At 43.7% G+C, this 17174-nt stretch overlaps 1 protein-coding gene across 2 annotated transcripts in view; it reads right to left on the reverse strand.

Moving 5' to 3' along the window:
* The window catches only part of PDZD2 (PDZ domain containing 2), a 483697-nt gene that overhangs the window by 376319 nt on the left and 90204 nt on the right, over positions 1 to 17174 (reverse strand). The gene's annotated exons all lie outside the window — the stretch shown is intronic.

Below are 17174 nucleotides of genomic sequence, written 5' to 3' on the forward strand. Positions count from 1 at the left end.
CTTTGTAACATATTTTTCCCAGGGCGATGATTTAATATTCTATTTTTGAGCACAATCCCTTGTGTATACCAAGAATGACAAACAGTTGGCACACCAATCCACTCCCACTTCTGCACCCACGATAGACATTGTTAATGGATCACAGCTCTGTTTCCTGCTGATCCTAGACAAAGCCATAGAATCTTCTCAAAACAATTCAGACAGCCAATAAAATCAGTCAATGCAAAAACTGACATTGATTTGCCCTCGCTGGTCTATACCTCATCTGTTCAGGAAGCTACTCAAAAGGACTTCGACTTCCTAAGGCCATGAAGGCAGAGCCATAAAAATGCTGCCCTGGTTGAACCTGGGCATTTGTCTTGGTCAAAGCCAAGATTATTCTCTCATTTCTTTAGGGATTGGCAGTGACTTCTGCCCAGGATGCCCAGAATCCAACCAACGGTCTCTGACTTCCAATCAGACCAAACCAGCTAGAGCTCCACAGTTCTATTTAGAGCCCTATACTTGGTTGCTTCTGTTGCTCTAAGAAACAATCTATGCAGTGGCTTGCTATAATGCTAGGCCCTCCACTTGGCTCTGTGGATCAAGTTTCGCTAGGTTATTTTGTGTCCCTCTCAGATTCTGGCTATAGTGGAAGGCACAATTCAGACCAATTCTGCTGAAATTTAGCATTCTGCTTCCTAGAACAGACCCATTATTTCTTAATATTAGCAAAAAAAAATCATTTACATGAGTTAGGAAACACCTTACCACAAAATTATAAGATGATCACTGAACATTCACTAAGATAGGACACAGTGACCTAATACAACTAGAAATAGATGAAATTTGAACTTACAAAGAAGTCTTCACCTCCAAAGAGTGGAAGATGCTAAAACAGGAAGGCTAAAAGGCTAATGGAATGCTTTTTGCAAAAATGGACGTCTCTAATGAGCATGTTGGTATCGAAAGGCGAGAGGGAGCGTGAAAGCATGAGCGAAGGTGATTTGGGCTGCACGGTTAGTGAGACCTGGGCAAGGATGTCTTTCCAGGGTGTGAGAGCTTCTTGGAGGACAAAGACTTCCCACATCCACTTGAATCCACTTATTTTTTTCAAAAAATACTTATTGAGCACCTACTGTGTATCAGACACTATTCTAGATGCTGGGGATAAAACAACGAACAAAATAAACAGAACTAAAACTCTCTACACACATCTACCCGCACATACGAAGAGGTGTGACCAGTGTTTTTATCTGGATGGTGATGTTATTGGTCTTTATCCCCCTTCGGGTCCATCCACATAGTCTATTTTTTCTACAATAAACACAAATTTCTTTATTAATATGAAAAATATTGCTTAAAAACTAAACATTAAAAAGAAGGCACTGAGACACATGAGAGAAGGCAGTGGGTATCTCAGGGGCACTTGGTGTTTACTTTTTATTTTATTTATTTATTTTTTATTTTTTTGAGATGGAGTCTCGCTCTGTCACCCAGGCTGGAGTGCAGTGGCGCGATCTTGGCTCACTGCAAGCTCCGCCTCCCGGGTTCACGCCATTCTCCTGCCTCAGCTTCCCGAGTAGCTGGGATTACAGGTGCCCACCACCACGCTCGGCTAATTTTTTTTGTGTTTTTAGTAGAGACGGGGTTTCACCGTGTTAGCCAGGACAGTCTCAATCTCCTGACCCCATGATCCGCCCGCCTCAGCCTCCCAAAGTGTTAGGATTACAGGCGTCAGCCACCGTGCCTGGCCACACAGAGCTTCTTATCCTAGCAGAGGAAAAAATTTTTTTAGCATGATTAAGCTATTCAGTTGTTCACTAAAACCCTCTGAAATAATCTGACTATATCCTTAGACTCAATAATTATGCATGCAAAAAAGGAGAAAGAGAATACAGTGTTTTTACAGTGAGATTCTTTCCTGTTCAACCATGAAGGGGAAAAATCTTTCTTCCTTTTTTTTTCAGAATTCAAATCGAGCTAATATTGGAGAATACATGTCAAAAAAAGATTATATAATTCTTTCAAATGATATCAGTATCAAAAGGCACTCTTCAAACAACTCGTTTTCTTTTTTCTTTTCCTTCTTTTTTTTGGAAGTGAATTAAGACCCTCTCTTGGACACCAGCAGTGAAAGAAGGGACTTTTTACCTAGTAAGGATGTAACAGACCTGCTCCTGACCCTTCTTTGTTAGTGGCCAGTAAACATGGGCAAGGCAAAGTCCCACCCTAGTTTTGAAAAAAGCCGAACTAACAACTCTGCCCAATTTCAAGGAACCGATATAATTTTCAGTACATGAGTGTGATTTAGAAATGGAAACATCAGAGCAGGGTTAAGTCAACAACAAAGCCATAGACCTCAAAAGGACCAGACTTCATGGTTCAATGATGCCAAGAAAAAGATTCCACCTATAAACTCTTTAGAAAGTAACCACCTCAGAAAGTTCCGGACAAACCAGTTCCGCTTTGCAGACCAGCTCTGTATAAAGCTCTTACCACATTAGAAAGAAGTTACTTGTGCTTTGGGTATCAAACAGGCACAATTAAAGGGAAGAAAAGGAAAGACTAGGACAGAAAAACTCTATATTTGATGTCACCTGAGCCAATTAACTGAGTCTAGAATTCTTTATTTCATTTTCTCACCTACTAGCCTCTCAAAATGCAGAGTCATTGTCTGGATTAGCAAACTACACATCATGCATACCTGGTCTTTCAGTTTCTTCCATGGGGTGTGTTTCTTCTATTTCTTTCATATCTGAGGTACCAATATCCTAGCTGAGAATCTGACAGAGAGTGGGCACCCTCTCAGTGGTTGCTGGGGATAGATGGATGAATGAATGGATTAACTGATGGATGAAGGAACAGGTGAAAGATCAGTCCTAAAAGAACCTGGATGCCATAGGCCTGCCTTCAAAAGAGCCATTCCCCTTTTTCTAGCAATGATTTTAACTATTCATTCCATGAGCAATTTATTTATTATTTTCAATATGCTAGGCATCATGCAAGATACAATAGCACAAAAATATGACAGACTTCCACTGCAGCTGAAAAGAAAATACAAGCAACGACAAGCAGTAGAATATAGGCCAGGCACAGTGGCTCATGTCTGTAGTCCCAGCACTTTGGGAGGCTGAGACAGGTGGATCGCTTGAGCCCTGGGCAACATGGCGAATACCTATCTCTCCAAAAAAATACAAAGATTAGCTGGGCATGGTGGCGCATGCCTGTAATCCCAGCTATTGGGGAGGCTGAGGCTGGAGGATCACCCAAGCCCGGGAAGGTTGAGGCTTCAGTGAGCCGTGATTGTGCCACCGCACTCCAGCCTTGGCGGCAGAGTAAGACCCCGTATCAAAATATATATATATATATAAAACCAAATATGAAAATACATGACATACTCAACACTAAAGAGATTCAGAGTAGGTCAAAATCAATTTATGTATGGCAGAATTCAGCAGAGGAAAACAGTACTAATGCTATTCATATAACATCCTCCAAAGGTGAAGATGGACTGGCTAATCGGAAAGAATATTTGGAAAAGTTTCTGAATTCACTTAGAAGCTCAGTTTTCTATCTAGTACTATCAAATATAACACATAGCAGAAAAAGTACTGGGTCAACAAACAGAAGAAACAATAATCTTCATTTAGTTCACATCTTCAGCAGTAGTTGGTAAGCCAAATGCTTTTAGAGACCAGGCAGGTAACTGATCAAAGCCCTTTGTGTACCAGGGCTTGTTCTAAGTGTATCACAAGCATTTTTCCTAGTCCTTGCTACAGTCCTCTGGGAAGACACGAATATTATTCCACTTTACAGATGAAGAAACAGAGGACCTAGCAAGTTATGGCTCTGCAAGTTTACTAGGTTGGCCAAAGTCAAACAACCAGCAAATGCTAGAGCAGAGACTCAGGGCAGGAAGCTCTGAATCCACAGCCTCAGCTGTTCAAGACCACCATCCCCTGGGGTAGAAACAGTTGCAGGGGGAATGGGGTGGGGAGGTGGGAGGTGGGGGGAGGGGGTCACTGAGGGTTGGGTTCCCCTAATAGTGATGGGCTACAACAGATTAGAGCCATGCCAGAATGTCAGGGCCTGGGGAAATGAAAAAAAAAAAAAAAAATCACACTTTTAAACGTAATATCTCTTAATCTTCAAATATTTACAACCATTTCAGTCTTTAATAAAAAATGAAAAGTAACCACTGTGCAAACTCAACAAAACCGTCTGCATCAAGCTCAGCCCATGTGCTTCCAACAGGCAACCTTTACCTTACACTTTGCCAAGAATTATTTCACCTGTGTTGTTTCACTTTTCGCAATAACCCCGTGAAGAAAGTAGGATGACTTCTTATGTGTGGCTACAGAATCCATGAAGGATTAGAAGACTAATGTAATAGAAGACTGCAATGACATGGTTAAGTACCATTCAGAAAGGATAATTGACTTTCCTGTACCTATTCATAAGAAGAGGGCCTCAATTCAAAGTTCCTGGCCCAAAGCGGGGAAGCAATCAAGGCTGGACTTGAGTTCCACCACATTGGTCAGAGACCTCCACTATGCAGTTTGCTGGAGGAAAGGCTGCCCTTTGCTTTACAGGTTGTTTCCTTTTCCCTAGAAAATGAAGCCATCTCTAGGCAGGGTCCTGGGTTAAGATTTCACTAGTCAATGCACCTTGTACTTAATGAATATGTGTTTGAAGGAATGAACCAGATTCTTTCCAAAGAGCAGTTTTCAGTAGGAGAGAGTTGCAGGCAGCATGAGAGTGTGCACTGGGGGGTTGGGGAGCCCTGTGCAGGGAGAACGAACACCAAGACAGAAGCAAAGGCACAAGTGTTTGGCTGCTTCACAGTTTTGCCTAGAACTGGCACTGGTGGGTCCATTCCTCTTCCAAGAGACTTGGCAATGAGAGGAACTCAGAGTACATAATGGTTTCCCCAAGGCTCTCAGCTAGTAAGACAGGGACGTTTGGATGAGAACTCTGGTATTCTGACTCCAAGTTCAGCTTTTTCTTGTATTTTACTAGAGTCCAGTCCCTTGTTTATTGCACAGACTAGAACTCAGACCTGCTGTGATCTTGCAGGCTTCAGGTTCTAATTCACCATGGAGCTATGGATGCACATGTAACAAACTCCTAAAAAAAAATTCTGAGAGGACCCTTTTTTCTTTAAAAAAAAATCTTGGCTTTAAACTGAATCAATTTTCATTGCCAAAAATTGGGGGAAATAGAGAAATGCATAAAGAAAATAAAGTCACCCACAATCTCACCAACCAGAAACCACCACAATTTTGAGTTATTTCTTCAATCTTTTTCTGAAGTGTGTGTGTGTGTGTGTGTGTGTGTAGACTATTGTACAAGATCTGACTATACGTGCAATTTTAAAGCTTGTACAAGGGGTCTTCAAAAAGTGCATGGGAAATGCATATTATTAAAAATTATGCATGGATTTCAAACAATTTTTTGCCCCCAAATAGACTTGTACTAGCATGTTAAAACATGTCTGAACAGGATGTAGTTTGAGGCACTAAGAAGGATAAGACATCAGTTTGAAAAACCCTGTTAGAAACGTGAGTTCTGCTAAAGCTGAAATAACAGCAAACATCTAATTCATGGTAAAGCTTGAGTGGAAGAATGGTGAAATCATTGATGCTTTACAAAAAGTTTATGGGGACAATGCCCCAAAGAAATGAGCAGTTTACAAATAGATAACTCATTTTTAAGAAGGGATGAAACAATGCTGAAGATGAAGCCTGCAGTGGTAGACCATGCACACCAATTTGCAAGGGAAAAAATTCATCTTATTCTTGCCCTAGTTGAAGAGGACCAAGAGTTAACACCACAAACAATAGCCAAGATCACAGACATCTCAACTGGTTCAGCTTATACAACTCTGACTGAAAAATTAAAGTTGAGCAAATTCTCCAGTCAGTGGGTACCAAAACCTTTACGCCCAGGTCAGCTGCAGACAACAGCAGAGTTTTGTTTTGTTTTTTTTTTTTGAGACGGAGTCTTGCTCTGTCACCCAGGCTGGAGTGCAGTGGTGAGATCTTGGCTCACTGCAAGCTCTGCCTCCCAGGTTCACACCATTCTCCTGCCTCAGCCTCCTGAGTAGCTGGGACTACAGGCGCCCACCACCATGCCTGGCTAATTTTTTTTTTTTTTTTTTGTATTTTTAGAAGAGTTGGGGTTTCACCATGTTAGCCAGGATGGTCTCGATCTCCTGACCTTTTGATCTGCCCGCCTTGGCCTCCCAAAGTGCTGGGATTACAGGCTTGAGCCACCGCACCCGGCCAACAGCAGAATTTTCAATGGAAATTTTACGCATGTAGGATCAAGATCCTGAAGCATTTCTTTGAAGAATCGCAACAGGAGAAGAAACATGGCTTTACCAGTACGATCCTGAAGACAAAGCACAATCAAAGCAATGGCTACCGAGAGGTGGAAGTGGTCCAGCCAAAGCACAAGCAGATGGGTCAAGAGAAAAGATCATGGGAACAGATTTTTGGGATGTTCCAGGCATTTGTTTGTTAACTTTCTGGAAGGCCAAAGAACAATAACATCTGCTTACTATGAGAGTATTTTGAGAAAGTTAGCCAAAGCTTTAGCACAAAACCACCCAGGAAAGCTTCACCAGAGTCCTTCATCACCACAATAATGCTCCTGTTCTTTCCTCTCATCAAAGAAGGGCAATTCTGTGAGCATTTCAATGGGAAATCATTAGGCATCCACCCTACAGTTCTGATTTGGCTCCTTCTGACTTCTTGTTTCCTAATCTTAAAAATACCTTTAGAGGGCATCCATGTTTCTTCATTTGATAATACTGAAGAGCTGTGACATGGTTAAATATCCAAGACCTTCAGCTCTTTAGGGAGGAATTAAATGGCTGGTATCATGGCTTACAATAGTGTCTTGAACTTGATGAAGTTTCTGTTGGGAAATAAAGTTTATCTTTTTTTTAATTTTTATCTTTTAATTCCATTTTCCACTAACTTTTTGAAGTCTCCTCATATCTTCCCTTCTTTTATCTTAAACATTTTATCATATAATTATAATTCTTCAAAGACTGACATTTTAATAACTGTATAGTACTACAACAAACGGATCACCATAATTTATTCTGCTAATTCTATTGTTGAGAATTTAGGTTATAGCCTATTTTTTTTTGCTACCATAAATGATGCTCTGATGAATAAAAAATTGTCTTTATTTCCTATTAGTTCTGCAGGATGTATTTAAAGACAAGGAATCATGTGTTGACAGGGCATGCATTTTGAGACTCTTTGCACATATTGCACACATGCCTTCCAAAAAGGCAGTAGCCACTTACATTAAAATTGTGCATATTTTGCCAGGTGTGGTGGCTCACGCCTGTAATCCCAGCACACTGGGAGGCCAAGGTGGGCGGATCGCTTGAGGTCAGGAGTTCAAGACCAGCCTGGCCAACATGGTGAAACCCCATTGCTACTAAAAATATAAAAATTAGCCAGGCATGGTGGCACACACCTGTAGTCCCAGGTACTCAGGAGGCTGAGGCAGGAGAATTGCTTAAACCCAGGAGGTGGAGGTTGCAGTGAGCCGAGATGGTGCCACTGCACTCCAGCCTGAGCGACAGAGCAAGACTCTGTCTGAAAAAAAAAAAAAATCTATATATATTTAAAAATCCTTTATTTGCCTCTTAGTCTTCCTTAACTTCAGAAACAACCACTTTTCTAAAGAGATGGGGCTCCCTCTCCTTGTGTATCACTAAACGATACTTAGGCAATAACTGCAGCCATGTTCTTCCCAATGAAGCTTTCATTTCGTTTCATTTATTTTTGACTAGAAATAAACATGCAACATTTTCTAAAAGAGGCAAAAATGCACTTGATTGTTTTCAAAGAGCCTCTGGTGAGTGGGCTGTTGTGAAGTCCCATGAAACACTGAATCTATCCCCATCATATAAATCAAGATGAACAGGCTTGAAGGAGAAGCATTCCATTTGAAATGGCAGCAATAGTTTGGAACTGTGTAGCCAAAATGCCCATTAGCTGTTTGTCAAGAATATTTTTAGAAAGCGCAGAACAAGACTGTAAGGAGAACTGGCGCTATAGTGTCACCCTCTCCCCAGGAATCTGCCTGCAGCCTTCAGAAGCCGGTCTGGAACCAGCTGTGCTCTCTACACTGACAAACCCAGCACCCACACAGGCCAGACAACCCTAAAAGCACAACCAAGCAACGACACATGGCTGGCCACCCGGAGGCCCCTCCGAGGATCATCAAGATTTCCACTCACTGCAGGTGAAGAATTTCCGTTATCAGACTGGGCAGTTGTGAGAAAGTCTGAGGTTAAAGCTTAAGACCCCATGTGTGGTGAGGTGCGCTATCGTTTTCTCAGCTCTCTGGAACGAAACGATTCTGGGAAAAATTCCCATGATCTGAATACATCATAGATTTCATATCTTGCGATCTCTCGAACATTCCAAAAATGTAATTTTCACTGCTGCCCTTCAGGTATGCTGTCTTCCATGGTGATTGAAGCTTGCACTTAGGCAGACCTAGGTGGCCCTGAGCATGTTACTTCACATCTCTGAGCCTCAGTTTCCTCATCAGAAAAGTAGGGCTAGTAGCAATGTCTGTTTCATACGGTTCTTATGAGAATTAATGAAATAATCCATATAAGCACTTTACAGGACACCTGCTCTATAAAGAGCCCTGAACAAGTGCTTATTTCATTCTAAGTGGTCATGATACAGTTTAAAAGCAGATTTATCCAGCTAGAAATTATTGGCACATTTTCCTTCTGGATACCACTGCTCTCCAGCCTCCCCACCAGAGGAAGGAGAAGAAAGGAGATGAAACCTCAAGAGGACATCTGCATTATTTTAGCCACTCCGACAAGCCACATAGAGGAGGAGGAATTTGTAACAACAGCTAAAGACGAAGTTATTGAATGACCTATGGCTATTCTGGTCCCCATTTAGCATCTCTTGAGGATATGTACATTAGTGTGAACGCTGTACAGTAGCAGGACTGGCCTCAGATCCTTTCCCTACAAGAAGTAGACTGCTCTGGCTGGGCGCGGTGGCTCACACCTGTAATCCCAGCACTTTGGAAGGCCAAGGTGGGTGGATCACGAGGTCAGGAGATGGAGACCATCCTGGCTAACACGGTGAAACCCCATCTCTACTAAAAATACAACAAATTAGCCGGGCGTGGTGGCGGGCACCTGTAGTCCCAGCTACTCGGGAGGCTGAGGCTGGAGAATGGCGTGAACCTCAGAGACGGAGCATGCAGTGAGCCGAGATTGTGCCACTGCACTCCAACCTGGGTGACAGAGCAAGACTCCGTCTCAGAAAAAAAAAAAAAAAAAAGAAGTAAACTGCTCTGACATTCCATAAAATGGCTGCATCCATCCCAGTGCTAAGGTGTAAGTGGGCATATTAGGCCATTCGTGCATTGCTATAAAGAAATACTTGAGTCTGGGTAATTTACAAAGAAAAGAGGTTTAATTGGCTCATGATTCTGAAGGCTGCATAGGAAGCATAGTGCTGGCATCTGCTTCTGGGGAGGCCTCAGGAAGCTTTTACTCCTGGTGGAAGGCGAAGTGGGAGCAGGCATGTCCCATGGTGAAAATGGGAGTAAGGGAGAGAGAATTGGGGGGTAGATGCCACACACATTTAAACCACCAGATCTCAGATCCTGTGTGAACTCCGAGTGAGAGCTCACTTATCACCAAGGAGATGGCCCAAGTCATTGATGATAGATCTGCCCCCATGATCCGAACACCTCCCAGCAGGCCCCGCCTCCAACATTGGGGATTTGGGCAGGGACAAATATCCACACTATCAGGGGCCATACCTTCAGGTTAGGCAGCACCATAGATCTGAGGTCTAACCTTACTCTGCCACTGATTTGGCAAGTCACTTCCCCTCACCAATAAAATAAGGCAATTAACCAGTGCTCATCTCTAAACTTTTCAGTATTATAAGAATATGTAGTTCTATCTGCATAAACAGTTTTAAGATCTAAAATATTAATTCCTGTAGATTTAGTGAAGTGTTTTCTTTGCTCACATTGGGGTGGGCAAATGGGTCAAAGAAGGTAGAATGATAAATTGAAACAAGATTATGGGCTGTTGGTAGACTTGTGGATTCAGTGCAAAAAACCTGCATCAAACTAGGTCAAGCCAACAGGTTGTTATTGAGGACCTTACAGCCGAGCCTGTAACAGATCCGCATACAGTGCTGTAGCACCCACGAGCCCTGCGCAGACTTCCAGGCAGAACACGAGCAGCGACAGGAAGATAAGCCAAAAATAAGGAAGCCTATTGATTATTTTAATGATATTCTTTTTTATGTTTACTGACAAAGTTGCCTCAAATCATCAAATATTTTATTGAAGAATATTTCCCACCCAGTGAATAGCTGAAAACTGCATAGCAAAACACAAGATACTGTTAGCATTACCTCCATTTTAGATGATTTTTATTTACTGCATCCCTCTGCGCCCCAGATAGGACCACCTTAACAGCTATATTCCGAAAACTGTCACCTTAGAATTCCTTTGTGCTCTATATAATTTGGAATTTTTTTTTTTTTTTTTTTTTTTTTAAGACAGAGTCTCACTCTATCCCCCAGGCTGGAGTGCAGTGGTGCGATATTGGCTCACTGCAACCTCCGCCTTCTGGGTTCAAGCAATTCTCTTGCATCAGCCTCCCGAGTAGCTGGGACTACAGGCACACGCTACCATGCCCAGCTAATTTTTGTATTTTTAGTAGAGACAGGGTTTCACCATGTTGGCCAGGATGGTCTCGATCTCTTGACCTCGTGATCCACCCACCTTGGCCTCCCAATGTGCTGGGATTAAAGGAGTGAGCCACTGCGCCCGGGTGCATATTGGGCTAATTTTTGTACTTTTAGTGGAGATGGGGTTTCGCCATGTTTGCCAAGCTGGTCTCGAACTCCTGACCTCAGGTGATCCACCCCACCTCGGCCTCCCAAAGTGCTGGGATTACAGGCGTGAGCCACTGTGCCAAGCCTGGAATATTTTAAAATACAGAGTTTACACATGGGTCATGGAAAGTCATTATTGGGCTCTTCTTGGTTAGCTTCACCAGATGGTAAGCTCCCATCAAGCTATATACTCTCGTCTCTTATACTTTTATCTTACAGATTTTTAAAAAGCATCAAGATCCAACTACCAGGAGAATAGGAGGCAGCAGTGACCCAGTGACAGCACGAAGTGCCCCCACCACACCATCTCAAATAAACACACTAGGCAAAAATAGTGAGTGAGCTGTGCCAACACAATTTCAGAACCAGCCCCTTCAGCTCATCCCTCCAACCCACCAGCTACTTCTGAAGCCCTCCCCTTCTCCTGCACTCTCCCACCAATCTTGAGCTGCCGTCATATCTACGCTCCACAGCTCATGGAGAGGCTGAGAGGTGCAGTGGAGGGTTCAACGCTGGACAAGTATATTAGCAGTTCCAACTGACCTGACCAAGAAATGAATCTCTTTATGTAGTCAAGACCTTGGAGCCAAGGGATAGCAACCATTCTGAAGGGCAGAGACAGACAAAGGAATTTACTGATGCATGTAAATGAAAAGTCCCTGAGGAACTGTGGTATTGTCACTTATAATGAGAAATACATATTTGCTCTTCGTTTCTGGCATAGCTCCTAAAACGCTTGAAGTCTCTGAAATGATAAATGCTTTTTCTTATGCTAATGAGAAGACTGGTGGCTGAGGGCTCCTGGATAGCTGTAGGATGGGGGCTGGTTTTCAGGGAAACCAACCTCATGATTAGAGGGTGGGTACTTTCAGCCCCATTTCCCAAACTCCGGGGAGGGGAGAGGGGCTGAAGCTGGAGTTGGTCACCAATGGTCAATGAAGCCGAAGGTCAATCAAGCCTCGTAATGAGGACTCTATAAAAACCCAAAATGGGCTAGGCATGGTGGCTCATGCCTGTAATCCCAGCACTTTGGGAGGCTGAGGCGGGTGGATCATCTGAGGTCACGAGTTCGAGACCAGCCTGGCCAACACGGTGAAACCCTGTCCCTACTAAAAATACAAAATTAGCAGGGTGTGGTGATGGGTACCTGTAATTCCAGCTACTCGGGAGGCCGAGGCAGGAGAATCGCTTGAACCCGGGAGGCAGAGGCTGCAGTAAGCTGAGATCACATCACTGCACTCCAGCCTGGGAGACAGAGCGAGACTCCATCTCAAAAAACCAAACCAAAACAACAACAACAAAAATGACAGGGTTTGGAGTGCTTCCAGATTGCTGAACATTCAGAGGTTTTTTAGGAGGGTGGAACACCCCAAGAGGGTGTGGAAGTCCTACACCCTTTCCCCCATACCTCGCGCTATGCAACTCTTCATCTGGCTGTTCATCTGTATCCTTTATCGTATCTTTCACTGCACAATAAACTGGTAAACGTAAGTATTTCCCTGAGTTCTGTGAGCCATTGCAGCAAATTATGGAACCCAAGAAGGGGGTTTTGGAAACCCCGATTTTATAGCTGGTCAGTCAGAAGTACTGGTGAAAACCTGGGACTTCATATTGGTATCTGACATGGGAGTAGTCTTGGGAGACTGTGAGCTTAACCCGTGAGGTCTGATGCTAACTCCAGGTAGACAGTGTCAGAATTTAATTAAATTGCAAGACACCCAGTTGGTGCCCACTGGAGAATTCATGTGTATGAAGAAATCCCCATATCTAGTTACGGAAGTGTGCTGTGTTGTGTTGAGTGAGAGGATAGTAGGAGAAAACAGTTTGGATCTTCCTGCGTTACAGGAATGGCAATAGCTCTCAACACAGCTGGATCTGCATATACTGTCACCAGGAATCGCGACTTTTCTGAATGTACTGGCTTCGTTCCCAGTTGGCACTCTGCACATGGGAGTAAAGACGGCCACCAGAAGGCAAAGCTTCTATCGTACCAGCTGGGAAACCCCAGCTGAGAGCATGTGCCTCTTTCACACTGGTTCCAGAAAAAGTCCCAGAATAGATTCATTGTCTGACTTGGATCATGTGCCTATCACTTAGCCAGTCCCTGAGTTTTGTGCCTGCTCCTGGGACCAGAGTGTGGGTCAGACCACACGCAGCACGTGGATTGAGAGTAAGAAAGAATGAGCTCCAAAGCAAGAGAACGGGGGCAAGATGCCAGAAAGACAGAAACCAAAGATATCCCCAAAGCACAAGCCTTAGCTGTCAACCATTTGAACCCACAGGACTTTTTCATCCTCAGTTTGATGCATGCTAAATACGGTTTGAAATTCTGTTAAATCACAAAATGTTGTTCCCATCAAGAATTGGAACATCACCAGCACCCCAGGGCAGCCCTTGTACTCCCTTCCAGGCACTATCCACTGGAAGGTAACCTACCCTGAATTCTAACAGCACAGCTAAGTTTGGCCTGTTCTGATACTTCACATAAATGGAATCATGGCTTGTGCTATATTGTGATGCTGCCCTTTTCTGTGTGCATGTCATAATTCAATAAAAAGTTTATTTAAAAAGCTGCTCCTGGCCAGGCGCGGTGGCTCACGCCTATAATCCTAGCACTTTGGGAGGCCAAGGCGGGCGGATCACCTGAGGTCAGAAGTTCAAGACCAGTCTGGCCAACATGGCGAAACTCTGTCTCTACTAAAAATACAAAAATTAGCCGAGTGTGGTGGCTCATGCCTGCAATCCCAGCTCCTCAGGAGGCTAAGGCAGGAGAATTGCTTGAACCTAGGAGGCAGAGATTGCAGTGAGCTGAGATCATACCACTCCACTCGAGTCTGGGTGACGGAGTGAGGCTCTGTCTCAAAAAATAAAATAAAAATAAAAAGCTGCTCCTGTTATTTTCCCTACTCTATGAACATCATAAATTATGGAACTTTCAAGGACCTTCTCAGCTCTCTTAGAAATGGCCTTCTCCAAGGAAACAGTCTCTTAGCAAATTCTTTCAAGCATCTGCAGTAAACCACAGGTGGCCAAGGTCATAGGCAGTGGGGCCCATGTGAGGGACCTGCCACGTTTTTTGGCCTCCCACCTCCTTCTGCTCAGCCTTCTGTCTTGGGCTCCATCCTCTTAGAGGTGGGCATTTGAGAAAACATCTCCCTGTGCTGGTCTTTGCGTCTGAGGTCAAAGGTGAGCAGAGAACAACCATCAATCAAGCAACAGTTTGCTAAGCAAACCTGCAAAAAGCTCATGGGTAGGACAAAGAGATGACATCATTGAGTCACCTCAAAATGTGGTTCAGGGACCCGTTAATAATGAAAGTTACAAACTCTTACCCCACCTCTCCACACTGAAGCTCATCTGTGGATAAGCCCTAAGAGTCGATGGATTCCAGGTTTAAAAAAGCTTCTCTGTAGGGCAGAACTAGGGCAAGCCATCAGGTCAGGCTAGCTATAGACAGAAGAGCCAGGCTTGGGAGGTAGGGCGCCCCTCCTCTGCTCCAGAATTATGCATGTAGAGGATGAGGGGCCTCTACAAGGTTTGTTCCAGACAGACTTCCTGTAATGGGTGAGAAGACAGATTAAATGATTTTTAAGGTTCCTTCTAATGCTCAGATTTCATGATCCTAGCGAAGCTCCTCTAATGGCCCTAATGGCAGCCCAGGAGCTAAACCACTGAAACCAGCGCTGAGCCCTCAGAAAGGTAAACACAGAATAACTGTATGACTGAACAATTCCACTCTTAAGTCTATGCCCCAATGAACGGATAAGTTACTCAAACAAATACTCAACATGGATGTTCACAGTAACAAAACAGTGTTGACAGTAGTCAGAAGGTAGAAACAGCCCAAATGTCCAACAGATGAATGGATACACAAAATGTGGTGCATCCACATGATAGAGTGCTATTTGGCCATATAAAGAAATGAAGGTTGGATACGTGCTACAACACAGACGACAACATTATCCTAAGCGAAAGAAGCCAGACACAGAAGGTCACAGAATACATATAAGTGGAATAATACACAGAAGGTTGTATTATTTCACTTATATAAACCATCCAGAAGAGTTAAATCCATAGAAACAGGGCTCAGCTTAGTGGTTGCCAAGAGCTGCAGAGAGGGGCCAATAGGGAATGACCACCTAATGGATACAGGGTCTCTTTTGAGGGATGATGAAAATGTTTTGGAATTACACAGACAGTTGCACAACATTGTGGACATACTAAATGCCACTGAATTGTACACTTTAAAATGGTTAATTTTACCTCAATTTAAAAAAAATATAAATAAAACCAATCCTGAGTAAGCAGGCTCTGTGCTGCACTGGGTACCATGGTTGCCTGGTAAATATGGGAGGCCTATCATTCTGAGCCTCTTAACCACGCATACCCAACCCACAGCCGTTTCCTGGATTTGGAAATTTAAAACGAAGCAAAATAACATCAACAAAAACACCAGCCACCCTGAAAAGGCTCTTTAGCCTCTGAATACCCAAACTGCCGGCTGGAAACAGGAGAGGTAGATATAAATTAACCACTTGCAAGTCAAAAGGCCAAGCAATTTAGGCTTGCAAATTACCTTGGGAGCTCAAACAGAGGCATGAGAAGTATTTTCGCTTTAACTAGAAATTAAGCAAAGAAATTCATTTTGGACCAGTTATGACACATACAACCTTGAGAAGACACGACAATATTTAAAGGCCTCAAAATCAATTATTTCATTTAGGCAGGTTCAGCAACTGGCTTGGCCAGGAAAACTATCACCCAAATATCCACCCTTTGATTCCTTGAATCAAAGCTTCTTTTTCCTCTTAAACCAATCACGTATCCAATGTTTTAAAATGTAAATAATTTCACCATCCATCTCATGATAAAGCTGGTGACCTTCTCATTTTGAGACTCATCCCAAGACCATCCTGAAAATACTGATCCCCTAGGTCTGTTGTGTGGGAGGACTCTGTAGCTATTCACCTGGTAGAGATTTCTCCTCCACCCCAACTCCCTTACACAAACACACACACACACACACACACACACACACATCCCTGGTGGCTTGGTTTCCTGGAATAGTTATTTATTCCTTGGCTGACTTGTCCTTATGGCGGAGTGGAGGGTGGAGGGCTGACCCTCTCCTGTGGCCCATCTTAAGAGAGATACAATTCCTGGCAAAATCACATGTACCCTGCCTCTCATAGATAATACAGTTAGAATACAGACAGAATTTCCACCCCTTAAGAGGCGTGAAGAGTTTTTACTCCTCAAACACTAAATCTTGCTAGAAGTCAGGAAAATCAAACAGCAAATAGTTATTAATAACTAACTCTGGGCTGGGCGCGGTGGCTCACACCTGTAATCCCAGCACTTTGGGAGGCTGAGTCAGGCAGATCACCTGAGGTCAGGTGTTCAAGACCAGCCTGGCCAACATGGCGAAACCCTGTCTCTGCTAAAAATACAAAAATTAGCTGGGTGTGGTGGCATGTGCCTATAATCCCAGCTACCTGGAAGGCTGAGACAGGAGAATTGCTTGAACCCAGGAGACGGAGGTTGCAGTTAGCCAAGATCGCACCACTGCCCTCCAGCCTGGGTGACAGAGCAAGATTCAGTCTCAAAACAAAACAAAACAAAACAAAACAAAACAAAACAAAACAGAACTAGCTCTAGATATGACTCTTGAGATACAAAGAATCACAAGATGCACTCTCTGTCCTCTTGGAGTCTGTCAGTTCTTTGGGTAGAAAAGCCATGTACCCATTTTGTAAAAACAACCCTCAGGTAAAAAGATTGTTCTGAAGTTGGTGGATGGACGAAAAAATCTAAGGAGAGTCCTCTAACTACTAACCTCACGTTCCTTCCAGGGTAGTAGAAAAAAGGCAGGTCTAGAAAGTAGAACACTCTGAGTTCAAACGCCATTCCCACCCTGTACAGGCAGTGTGACCCGAGCAACACACTAAACCTTTCCAAATCTCACTTTTCATCTGTAAAGTGGGCATGGTGCCACCTGTTTTGCAGGGTGATTGTGAGGATCATATAAGATTTCTATCTCTCGGCCGGGCGCGGTGGCTCATGCCTGTAATCCCAGCACTTTGGGAGGCCGAGGCGGGTGGATCACCTGAGGTCAGGAGTTTGAGACCAGCCTAACCAACATGGGGAAACCCCGTTGCTACTAAAAATACAAAAGTTGGCTGGGTGTAGTGGTGGGCACCTGTAATCCCAGCTACTTGGGAGGCTGAGGCAGGAGAACTGCTTGAACCCAGGAGGCGGAGGTTGCAG

Source organism: Symphalangus syndactylus, chromosome 16 (genome assembly GCF_028878055.3).
Source record: "Symphalangus syndactylus isolate Jambi chromosome 16, NHGRI_mSymSyn1-v2.1_pri, whole genome shotgun sequence".
Classification (NCBI taxonomy): domain Eukaryota; kingdom Metazoa; phylum Chordata; class Mammalia; order Primates; family Hylobatidae; genus Symphalangus; species Symphalangus syndactylus.